At 38.2% G+C, this 12036-nt stretch overlaps 1 long non-coding RNA gene across 1 annotated transcript; it reads right to left on the minus strand.

The window, feature by feature from the left end:
* Window positions 1-3084: 3084 nt before the first annotated feature.
* On the minus strand, window positions 3085-4499 carry LOC107772481 (uncharacterized). The gene is made up of 2 exons (XR_001645082.2): window positions 4070-4499; window positions 3085-3346 (listed from the first exon to the last, which is right to left on the minus strand). It is a non-coding gene; the product is annotated as an uncharacterized LOC107772481 (long non-coding RNA).
* Window positions 4500-12036: the final 7537 nt, after the last annotated feature.

A 12036-nucleotide genomic window follows, 5' to 3' on the forward strand; every position in this document is an offset into this window, starting at 1 on the left:
TTCCTGAGTCTGAACTCATATCGCACAGAAATTTACTTCATGAGTCTGAACTCATGAGAATCATGTCAAATGATTTTTTGATTTTTGATTTTTTTTTATTTGATTTTTTTTCAATTTTTTGAAGATAGAAGGGTTCAGAAAGTAAGACAATAAGTTAAAACATCCGGATCACACCCTGAGATAATCCGGATGCAGAAAGGATAGCAAGACTGGCCACTAAGACTCCCGTTTGATGGGGAACTTTCATGCTTAGCGACCATTTTTGGCTTTTCTTCTATCTCGGCAAAGGCTGCAATGGCCTTCGATGCCGGATCAAATCCCTCAGCTTCACAAATCATTCTAACCATTGGCCCAATGTTGTGGGCAGGCAACAGATTGTTCATCACATCAGAAGTTTCTTCATCCCGAAAAACGATTCTTTCAGTTTCAATCAAATCTTCAACTACCCTTTTGAGGGTCCAACGGTCCTCTGTACTGTGTCCCACTACTCTAGAGTGGTATTCACATCTAGCATTAGCTCGGTATGAGGGGGACTCGAGGTTCGGCCATTCGGGGCCACTGGCTGCAATAGATCTAGCCTGATTAGCTTTTGGAACAAGCTTGAATACGATTCACCAATAGGGGTGAACTGATTCTTTCTGAAAGGCTCTCTTAGGCAAGGATTGTATCGGAGATCATTTGGTTGGGGATTATATGGAGCTGGGTAAGGATGTGCATTTCTTGGAGGTAGAGCTCGGTTTTGTGTATAATGTTGTGGCCGCGTGCAAGGTTGCGTGTTCATCACTGCATACCAACAAAACCAACCACCTGAACAGAACCTGACTAATTTGCTCACACCACAACCTCGTTAGTTTTGAGACATTTAACACATAGGAAATCGCACGTTGGGGATGCAATGCACCTAATAGTTAAACATTTCCGCCATGTATTTGAACGGTTGCATGTTTCATCCCGGCCTTAACTAACCCTTTAAGTATGTACCTCTTTTCTTTTATTTCTACCTCTATTTAATCACTCTTGATTTTTTTTTCGTCTCTATCGCTTTTTATTTAATCAAAACGATTTTTTTTTTTGATTTTTTTTTTTGGAATTTTTTGAAATAAACACTTCTAAAGAAGAAATAACATATTTTTGAATTTCGAATATTGTTTTTCAATTTTTGAAAGAAAAACTTCTGAAGCAGAAAAAAAATATTTTGGAATTCAACATTTTTTTTTTGTAATTTTCGATTTTTTCTTTCATTTATTTATTTTTTGTGATTTTTGAAGAAAAAAAATCTAATTTTGATTTTTTTTTATATAAAAGAAAAAAGAGAAAAATATTTTTGAATTTTTTTTTTGATTTTTTTTTAAAAATTGGGGTCTCTGAGAAATTATTTTCTAAAGAAAGAAGTAAAGGGAAATATATTTGAATTTTTTTTTTTTGAAAATTGGGGGCCGGAACCGATGAGGTTTGCCTACGTATCTCACATCCGATGGGAATCAGACCCGCGTAGTTCGGTAAAACTGGGTACCTTTTTTTTAATAATTCTGCTACACTAATTTTCTAAAGCCGGTCGACAATGCAAGTAAGCCTTCCAAATGATGTATCAAGTAGCACATACGTGAACATGATGGTCTCAAATAGGATACCTGTCTTATACGAACCCGGCCCCTGTGCCAAGTTTCGCTAAGTCAAATACATGTTATGCACATAGAGCGAACCTACTAGGAAAATCCGGTATGAGGTTTGTTCTCCTAGGTTTAAATCTTGGTGGAAAAGGTATCTAGATTAGCTTATTCGAGCGGACAACTCGAGCCGAGGAGGGTCAGTGTACCGGTAGCATTGCTTTCCGGCTTAACTGGTGGTGCTCCCCGCCTAAAATAGGTGTGACTAAAATCCTTCACCGGGTGACAAACACCTCGGCTATCTCAAAGAATGTGGGCTATGTCAAGCAAATGCCCAATTTTAATTCAAGAAGACTCGGAGGGGGTGCGGGAGAAGACATTTTATATGTACCGTTCAAAAATATCAAAGCGGTAAAAAGCAAACAAGTAGCACATTATACCCAAATAAATCACAGTATATACAAAATCAATAAAGCCAAATAAAAGTCAACATGTACAAGCTCGAATTCTGGTTTTCCCCAGCAGAGTCGCAGAGCTGTCACACCTCTTTTCTCCCTCCAAGAAATATGTGTGCAAAATGTAACGGATTGTGGGTTAAAGAGCTTTTCCAATTAAAGTGACAAATTTGAAGTAAGGATTATTTTATTTACAGAGTCGCCACTTGGAATTGATTTTTACTGGGGTTCCAAGTCACCTTTTATTCGAATCCCTATTCAAAGGAAGGTTTGACTCTATTATTATTGGTCTGCGAAAACAAAGTCCGGGTAAGGAATTCTGTTGATCGGGGAGAAGGTGTAAGGCATTCCCTGAGTCTCGTGGTTCTAGCACGGTTGCTTTATTGTCTACATTTGGCTTGAATTAAACTTGGATAAACTGTGGTTTATTTGATTTTTATGCTTTTCTTATGACCGTTTTTATTTATTTTAAAAAAAAATTAAAGAAAAGATTTGAATAATAATCTATAACTTAACTAACGAGAGAAAATTATTGTTATTAGTACTAATTTAAAAGATGAGAGTAATGAGAGAAAATTATCAATTGACATTGCTTAAAACTAGTAAGATGTGGGCTTGTCTTGACATTGAATGTGGCAGCCCACTATTGGGTTGATGGAGTCAAATGGGCTCATGTCCAAGACAAAATCCAAAAGCCCATATGCTTTTGGACTTTAAATCTGCAGATATGGCATTTTAAAGCTATGTTACAGATTTGGCCACATCTTGCTATTTGCAATCCGTAGCCAACTATTTACAAAAATAAGTTTACAGATTGTCTTTCTAATCTACAACTTAACTACCTTACTAAATAAGTATTTTTTAAGAGATAAAAAAAAGATTATTGGGACTCTAAAATATAATAATAATAATAATAATAATAATAATAATAATAATAATAATAATAATAATAATAATAATAATAATAATAATAATAATAATAATAAAAACTTAGCTTGGTGACAACAAAGGGACAAACATGGCTACAAGGGTTCAAATTTTAATATATATGCTCCTTTCAGACAACCAAATGCCAGTGGAATTATATCTAATGCTTTGCAAAAATAAAAATAATTAAAGATGCTTAACACAATTTAATTAACTAACATATCGTTATAACATTATCAAACATTCAAGAGCATATAAAAATGAATTACAATAGAAGGATAAAGCTACTAATATTTCCCAGCGTCATTATCTTTCATTCCAACTCGATTTTATGAGTTTACATGGTCCGAAAATTACCTGGACAGCAGAAAGAAGAACAAATACAGTAGAGTCAGCTTTTTCCAAAATCAACAGTAGAACAATTAAACGGGCAGCAACAACAGCAAAAGACAACGACAACCGGCAGATTCAAACCCAAGAAAATAAACTAGAAATATCCAGCAAAACAGTACAATTATGTAATTCCAGAAAAATCTTTCAAGACTACTCTATTTTCCTTAAACAAGTTTTTCACTTAAGAATCAACTCACAAAAGCTGCTAAGGGATATTATAGCTACTGATTTTTTTTCTCTTTTTGTGTGTCTAGCTCCCTCAGTAAGATGGAGTGTTCTTCTTTTATATCAAAACAATCAGCTATTTTAAAAAAATTAAAAATCAATCTTCTTGACAGATTTTTCTACAAAATCTGCTCTCCACTATTCAAGACAGACTTTTATTCAAACACTGTCCAAAGGTCTACATTTTCTTACCAAACAATTTGACTTTTGAGTGTTGTACTCAAAGAGTCTTGAAGTTGTAAATAAACAATCAAACAAGTACCATATACTCTTAAGTATTTTTCACTACCTCACTTTTATCAACACAAAACTATTTTACTACTTCAACAAGTGCAAAAATAGAAAATTTGACATTTCAAACTTCAAAAACTAATGCTACAATAATTAATAATAGACAAAAATAAGATCTGAAAAATAAAAATAAAATAAAAAATCAGCCACGAAAAATAATAGGATTTTTACCATTTTATAATTCAAGTGGCCGAAAAAATGGTGGTATGCCAAAAGAGGGTGTTCGGGGAAGTCGCCGGAATTTGGCCGGATTTTGATCGCCGAATTTTCATGGTGAAATTGGCATCAATAGCTAGGTCTTGAGGAGCTCTATCCATTGATGTAAGTATTGTGGGGTGATAGTGGTTGGAGCTTCAAGAATTTGGGCAAAAAAGTGACGGGAAAGTTTCTTAGATCTAAGATTCAAGGAGTTTGAGGGATTTTTGAAGGATTTGGTTTGGAGATATGGATGGAGGATGTTGTGGAGATTACATGGTATGAATTTGGAGTTGTTTGGAGGTGGTCCGCCGGCGGCGGCGATTTCTGGCCAGCAGCGGTGGGCGGAGCTGGGGCGGCGTAGAGAGAGTGAAGAGAGAGAGAAGAAGGAGAAAAGAATTATGGGTGAAAATGAGGACAATTTTCAGATTTTTGAGGCTTTAAATACCTAAGCCAAGAGTGAATGAGATCCATTGGATCAAGATGGAATGGATGGGTATGATTTGATCTTGTTTCATTAAGTGAAACGACGTCGTTTTGAGGCAAAACTACGTAGTTTCAGACCCTTTCAATGGCAGCCATTTATCTTGCACTCTTGGACACTTTTTCTTTAAAATTTGGCCAAATTTCTTCCTTAATCCTACTTATTAAACTAATTTTACACAAATAAATTAATTAAATAAATGATCAATTAACTAGATTAATTCACCGACTGAACAACTAGTTAATTCTTAAAATGCACAAATGAAGAAAGAACTATTTTTTTTAATATTTTATGATAGGAAAGATGCAATTAAAATCACAAAAATTGAGAAAAATAATTAAAATAACAAAACACTAATAACTTTAGGAGGTGTTAAATAGTGCAAAAATTAGGTGTTCACAATCCTCGGTCTCAATCTCTGTAAGCCATAACTGATTCACCTGCACGCCTCAAACTGGAACCAACATAGTACATAACCGTGCAATCAACTAATCCATATCATACTCCCCCACTTGGCTCGAAGCCATATATCAAAACACAGTCAATAACTCATAACACATATACTCTACTTAATCCTTCATAAGCTTGTGAAACACAGACCATCTGGTACTTTAACTCTTATGCAAAGCTCGCATTCACTCTCGTAACAATTAAACCCACTCTCTTAAGCGACCCAAATTTAAATTTCAACATAGATATTTCAGTTATAAATGAGATCTTCTAACTGACAACATAAGGATCACACAACCCCAGAACACTCCGTAGGAGGTAACCCACCTGCTTTGCCCCAAACTGGCATTTCTGTATACATTCCACCGTCATAAATGTTACGCAGTCACTTAATCTTCCTGAGTCTGAACTCATATCGCACATGAAATTTACTTTATTCCCAAATAGGAGACATGAAAAGATTCTACACACACCCATAACTCGGGGCTATACCTCAAATCGAGATGAAAATCAAGTACCTAATAGTTCTTCTATCCTCCAGCAGACCCTTCTTGACGTTTCCAAATCATATGAATACACCTCGCAGTCACAACATACTCATTACGTAGCTATCCAGTCATTACTCTACTTAATAGGAACACAACAGAACATATAGATCCAGAAGCACGCGCTCACGAAATCAATAGCTCAGGGCTCGAGCTATAGGCAAAAATTCGGCCTCAAGTCTTCCAGACTGGCCCAACATCAACACACAGAGATCACATCTCGCCCCTTGATCGGGGAATGACAAGCCATCGATGCACATCTGATACCGAGAGCTCATGCGCGCATACGGACGCGTGGAAGGAATTCAAAGAGTTACTTTTCAAGCTGAATCAAGGACGCACGATAAGAATTCAAGAATGTGAAAATTTTCCTAAAGGTTCTGCAGCCTCTCGAGGATAAATACAGACGTCTCTGTACAGATCCGCGAGACTCTACTAAACCTACTCATGACTCGTGAGACCTATGTAACCTAGGCTCTGATACCAACTTGTCACGACCCAAAAATCGACTTGGTCGTGATAGCGCCTATCGTGAAACTAGGCCAGCCGACACAACTCTCGAATCAACCATTTTCCAATAAAAATTGTTTTTATACTATTTATAAACCAATAATCTCATATTAAAATTCAAAAGTAAAGTGCGTAATAATTATACAAGCCCGACATCGGGGTGTCACTAGTCATGAGCATCTACCAAGGTCTAAATACAACAAGAGTCTAAAAATGTGCTAAATACAGTAATGAAAAATGAGGAAGGAAAGCAGTGCTGCGAACACCATGCAGCCACCTTGCTAACTCTGACGACTCCGCCTCTGAGCAATCAACACCCGCTACCGGGTTCCGAAATACCTGAATCTGCGCACAAGGTGCAAGGAGTAATGTGAGTACTCCAACCCAGTAAGTAATAAGGGTAAATCAAGACTGAGCAGTAGGAAACGATGAATCAACATTTATGATAAACTCAATAAGCATAACAAGCTTTTAAATCAGAATACGAGTCAACCGTCTCATTTAAAAACCAGCTTTTGGTAAAATCATTTGAAAATGCTTTCCAACAGTTTTCGTAGTGGTTCAATACCATTTATAATAAAAGAGATGAAAACCATAATTGGCCCCTCGTCAAAACAGGAATCATAAACACCTCATATCATTAAAGTCTCAATGGAAATCACAAAAGCCAAAACCAATGATTAAATACCGAATATCTCATAAAAACTCCAGCTTAAATGAAAGATGGTTAAAAGCATTTGTTCAACATTTTCAATAGAGGCTCAGTATAAAAAGGAGTGGAATCAGAAATTTCATAAAAACAAGCCCCTCGGGCAAAGCGTCACTCATATCTGTATACAGCCCCTCGGGCAAGCCTCTCAGTCACTCGAAACACAACTCTCATCAGTCAGCGCTTACACTTAGCACTCACACTCAATAAGTACCATATAATAACCGTTGCGGCGCGTAGCCCAATCCATATATCGCTGCGGCGTGCAGCCCCATCCATATATATAGTCGACTGCACTCACTAGGGTGTGCAGACTCCGGAGGGACTCCTACTGCCCAAGCGCTATATCGATGCGGCGTACAACCCGATCCAATATATCGATGCGGCGTGCAGCCCGATCCAATATATCGTTGCGGCGTGCAGCCCGATCCACACACACACACACACAGAGATATATATATATATATTGTTGCGGTGTGCAGCCCGATCCAAATATATATAATCCTCACAACCAGCCCTCGGCCTCTCTCAGTGACTAACCTCATTATCAGACCCTCAGTCTATCTCAGTCATTAACCTCACAATCAGACCCTCGGTCTATCTTAGTTAATACCCTAACAATCAGACCATCGGTCTATCTCAGTCATCAACCGCACAATCACTCAGGACCATCAGTAAAACAGGGAACTCAGCCCAAACAGTTTTCATATTTTAAGAATTAGAGTGATAAAACCAGGTTTAAACAATAAAAAGGTAAATCATGACTTAGGATATGCTTTCAAAAGAAATAGAGTGAGGAAAATAGTAAAAATGCCCCTAAGGGTCTCAACAGGTCAGCACAAGGCCCCAAATATGGCATACAACCCAAAATATAATATTAATCTCTAAAATATGGAATATCATAAGATTTCAAATCAAATACTCGACTTAACAGTCGTACAGGATGGACCAAGTCACAATTCCCAATGGTGCACGACTCCACGCTCGTCATCTAGCATGTGCGTCACCTCAAGGTAGCATAACAATGTGAAATCCAAGGTTTCATACCCTCAGGACTGCATTTACAATCATTACTTAGCTCGATCCGGTCCAATCTCTAACTCGCGATGCCTTTGCCCTCACGAATCGACCTTCAGATGCTCCAAATCTAGCCACAATCAGTACATAACCATTAGAATATGCTAAGGGAACAATCTCAAACTTTTCTTCCATTTTTCCGCAATTTCCACTCTAATTTCTTGAATTAAATGATGAAATTCAAGATCAAATCATGGAATTAAACAAAATATGAGTGAAGAATACTTACCCCAATAGCTCCACTGAAAATCTCCTCAAATTCCACCTTCTCCTGAGCTCTCCAATAGTTTTTATGAAATTGGACTTAAACCCTCGATTTAAAAATATAAACTGTCTGCCCAGACATTTCTTCATCGCGAATGCGGCATAGCCCTCGTGTTCGCAAAGCACACTGCTTCACTGACCGGAATCTCTTCTACACGAACGCGAGAAAGCTCTCGCGAACGCGATGCACAACACACTCAATACTTCGTGATCGCGACCCCAACTACGCGAATGCGTAGAACAAATGTACTGAGGACCCAGCTATCCTTCTTCCTCTATGCGAACGCGACCTAAACCTCGCGAACACTATGACCATAGACCTCACACCTTCGAGATCGCGGAACCATTCTCGCGAATGCAAAGGCCAATTTCACAGCCTCGCACCTTAACCCTTTGCAAACACAGGACAAGCATCGCAAACGTGAAGGTCAAAAACCTGCAACACCAACAACAACAATTCTGCAATTTTTCACAACATGAAATGGTCCGATTGACCACCCGAAACTCACTTGAGGCCCTCGGGGCCTCAACCAAACATGCCAATATATCCCATAACATCATTCAAACTTGTTCCAACCTTCGAAACGCTCGAAACAACATTAAAACACCAAATTTGCATCGAATTCAAGCCTAAGAATTCCAAAATATTCTAAAATTACGCTTTTGATCAAAAACCCGACCATACCACGTCCGAATGACCTGAAATTTTGCACACACGTCACAAATGACATATTTGAGCTACTAAAACTTCCAGAATTCCATTCCGACCCCTATATAAAAATCTCATCTATCAACCGAGAAATGCCAAAATTTCAATTTCGCCAATTCAAACCTAAACCTTCCACGGACTTCCAAAATGCATTCCGATCACGCTCCTAAGTCCCGAATCGCCTAACAAAGCTAACCAAATCATAAAAATTTTGATCCGAGATCATATACTAGCAAGTCAAATCTTGGTCAAACTTTTCAAATTTCAAGCTTCAAACTAGGAACTGTTCTTCCAAATTCACTTCGATTACCCTGAAAACCAAAACCAATGATTTAAATAAGTCATAATCCATCACAAAAGGCAATTCATGCCCGCGAACCAATGAGCAAAGTGCAAAAGCTCAAAACAACCAGTTGGGTCGTTACACCATGATGGGTAAAAGTACACATGACCGACGTGATATTGATCTGGCTCAATGATATCCTTTTCCACGATAATCTTCAAATGCCGCATGTGATGGGCCTCACATTTGTATGGAATGGCATCATCTTGAAAGTTTGCTCTATAATGACTCATTTTGGAGACTCGTGGTATGACTTGTTTTCCACCGGCTTGTCTCATGACTCTGATAGGAACATAGGGATGTATTCCCTTTAACCCAACAACACCAAGTGTGAAACATGCCTGGATCTGATGATGAATTCATTAGTAGGGAACCACTCGAATATCCAATGAACCTGGTCCTCGGTCAAATTACTGAAAAACTGTGCCCATTCTGTAGCATTTTCTGGTTGTGCAAATCTGTTTAGGATAACGGTCATTCTTTAAGGATGGTGAAAAGCTATGTGATCATTCCATGGTCTCCGTGGAAACTATTGGCGGTATTGACCCCTCTGAAGATATTCTAACAACCAAATCTACAGTAGCAAGTTGCAACCCTCAAAATGTTTGAACCCTTTCTTGCAACGATCCAGACCCTGGTAAATGTCTCCTACAATCATCATAACAATAGTATAGGTTTGTCCCTCAATTCCCTCCATTAAAGCTTGGGTTACCATGACCAACCTAGTGTGATTCTGTCCCCTTGGCTTGGAAACACCATCATACCCAGAAAGCAGACAATGCATACAAAAACCCTACGGTGAGTCCAACCTAGGGAAGTGATGGAGAATTCATCATGAAAGATACGGTAACATTTGTTGTGTCCATATCATTCATAGAGGACGTAGAAGGGTATGTAGGACTTCTTCAGGCACTCCAAGTCATCATTCTTTCTCAGACCCATCATCTTCAAAAACCCCTGGTAGTGCAATTTTCTGGTACTAGTAAGCCATGACTATCCCATGGTAATCTAACGAATCCTCTTATTTCCTCCAAGAGAGGAGTCATTTCTATGTTGCCAAAACGGAATACAACTCTTTCTCCATCCCAGAACATAGTAGCAGCCTCGATCAACATTTTATTTGGCTGGATGTCCAATAAGGAAGGTAAATTTCTAAGAACCCTTTTCACGTGATTTTTGTCGCTTGGCAAAAGGTTTTCCCACCAATATAACAACAATGATTGTATACTTTGGACCATACCGAACCTGAGAACTTCGTGCCTTAGTTTCTGCAAAAATAAATAAAGTTAGACCCTTGCCCCCTCCGGGTCGACTATTTACATATTAACAATTAATATGTTGCCATTTATCTCTCCAAATAATGCACGTATTGTGGTTGCGCCCGTTGGGATTATGGAAATCCTTGTGGACTTTGGACAAGGATTTCATAGAGGGTTCTTATACGGACAACATATTAAACCTAGGCTAGGTTTGATCATGATGCATGTATAGTCATTATCATAGCAAGGTTCCTATAGAAGTCTAGACTGGTACTCTCAAGCGGACAACTCGAGAGGAAAAGGCACGGAACCGTCGACTGTACCACTGATCGAGTAGTTTTATCGCAAATAAGTCTTTCCAAATTTAAAGGGTGATTTTATGAAGGCTGCGGACACTGATCAAGTGCCGCTGTAGTATTAGTATGCACAAGTGGAATATGATGTTGAGCATGAAGTTATACAAAGGGAAATTACATGTTGCCAAGTATTTGCACGATGAATAATGATAAAATGTGGTATTTGATAATTGTAAAGACATTTAAGAAAGATAAACAAGGAGACAAGTCAGCTTCCACAGTAAAAAGTGATAAACATGGAAGAGAAATCATAAATGAATGAAGATAGGCAAATAAATTCACATAGAATGGGTAAGGGAAGGGGTATGCAAGTATTATTGGAATAATAAAGACATGCTTAAAGATATTCAAAAACAAGTTCGTTATGGTAAGAGCCTAAAGATATCCCCAGCAGAGTCGTCATACTGTCGCGCCCCCTTTTTCTCGCAAAATTGGGTTTCGACATTCTGGAACAACTCTTTTGAGATGGGTAGGGAATTGGATTTTAAAGAGTCGCCACCTAACAGATTAAGGTGCATTAGGACACATAGAGTAGATAACTCATATGACCAGTTTACATCACCAGAGACCGGGTAAGGGCTCAAAATTACCTTGAGTGAAAGGTGTTAGGCACCCATCGAGGTCCACAACGGTGGGTCCCGATAGAACATAAACTAAGAGAATTAGTCTAAAAAGGAGAGAAAGCAATTTGGACAAATACAATATTCAATTTATTTTAAACAGGGGGGTGGTCCTAAGTTTTTTAGCCTATAGGATCATTCCATGCAGTACTTTGTAACTCCCTCAAGTCGGGGTGTTACTCATAGTATTAGCGCACGGATTATCATATTTTTTACTACCCAATTACTATCTTTAAGTTGTTGCTTAAGCGTCCTAGAAGTTTCTAGCATGTTCCTTATGTGTGTACTACCCGTCCCTTACCTATGGCCCTGGAGGTATTAGGACCTCTATTTGGGATAGTTCTAGACCAACCTATGTTACTTAAAATTGTGAAATCTAGGCAACAAACAAAACAAATAGAACTTTCAGATAAAGAACAAGTATGGGCTTACATTGACCTCCACATAGGTAACAAAAGCACGCAATTGAATCAGCAAACTTTATTAACTTTGAAATCCTATAGGCAGGATATCTACGTGATAAAGCAGAGTGTAAGGAAGTTTATTAAGACCTATTTATTTGCCTACTGATTTTATCCATCATGAATCTAGCACTTCAGGTAAAAATATGTCAAAAC

The sequence above is a fragment of the Nicotiana tabacum genome, chromosome 5 (genome assembly GCF_000715075.1).
Source record: "Nicotiana tabacum cultivar K326 chromosome 5, ASM71507v2, whole genome shotgun sequence".
NCBI lineage: Eukaryota > Viridiplantae > Streptophyta > Magnoliopsida > Solanales > Solanaceae > Nicotiana > Nicotiana tabacum.